This window comes from Phytophthora parasitica (genome assembly GCF_000247585.1).
Source record: "Phytophthora parasitica INRA-310 unplaced genomic scaffold supercont2.123, whole genome shotgun sequence".
In the NCBI taxonomy this organism is placed as follows: domain Eukaryota; phylum Oomycota; class Peronosporomycetes; order Peronosporales; family Peronosporaceae; genus Phytophthora; species Phytophthora nicotianae.
Genome location: NW_008649109.1, coordinates 88,448 through 89,165, shown reverse-complemented (window position 1 = coordinate 89,165; position 718 = coordinate 88,448).

Sequence of the window (718 nt, the reverse complement as noted above, 5' to 3'; positions counted from 1 at the left end):
CTCCGCCGTCTGGTTTTATCCGACAGATGCATCTGTAGACACATGAACGTGGGCTATTGCCAGTTCGAGATCCTCCAACGCGTGATAATTCTTGCCAGGCGCGGCCTTCTCGCGTGCTGGCATGCTTTTCAATTCAAGAGGTCGCTTGGGATTCCGGCTATCCGCCAGCTATCCGTAGGTAAGATTTGACTGCTGGACCACCGCAGAATAGCCGTTGGCTAATTTTAGTCTACTTTTTGTCGAACCGGTGCAGATCCGAAAACAATGAGAAAGCTTTCAAAAAGTTAAATCCGACTTTTAGTTGTGGTTTAGTTTCAACCGGTGGGAATGCTCTTATAGCCCACTCAACGACCAATTTTTCATTGCTAACTCAATTATAAAAATAAAATATTTATTCTATAACCCCCACACCTTGAAAATTATGGACAAGAATACGACCAAAAGTTAGAGCCTTAGCTTGGTATCATTCTCAAGAGTTATGTGGTATTACTGCCATGGTCATATACTACCTATAGGGTTCTGATCGTGGTAAAGTTTTGTTGTGTATACTGGAGTTCAACAGGGCGAAAATGTACTATAAAGTCATGTCTGATCAGATATAGCTAAATCGGACCTGCTTACACTAATCTCTGTCCGTTTTATTTATATCGGACGCCAAGATACTCCAGCAAATCGGGCGGCAAAATTGATGTAAACTATTCTTAATTTAAAAAAAAAA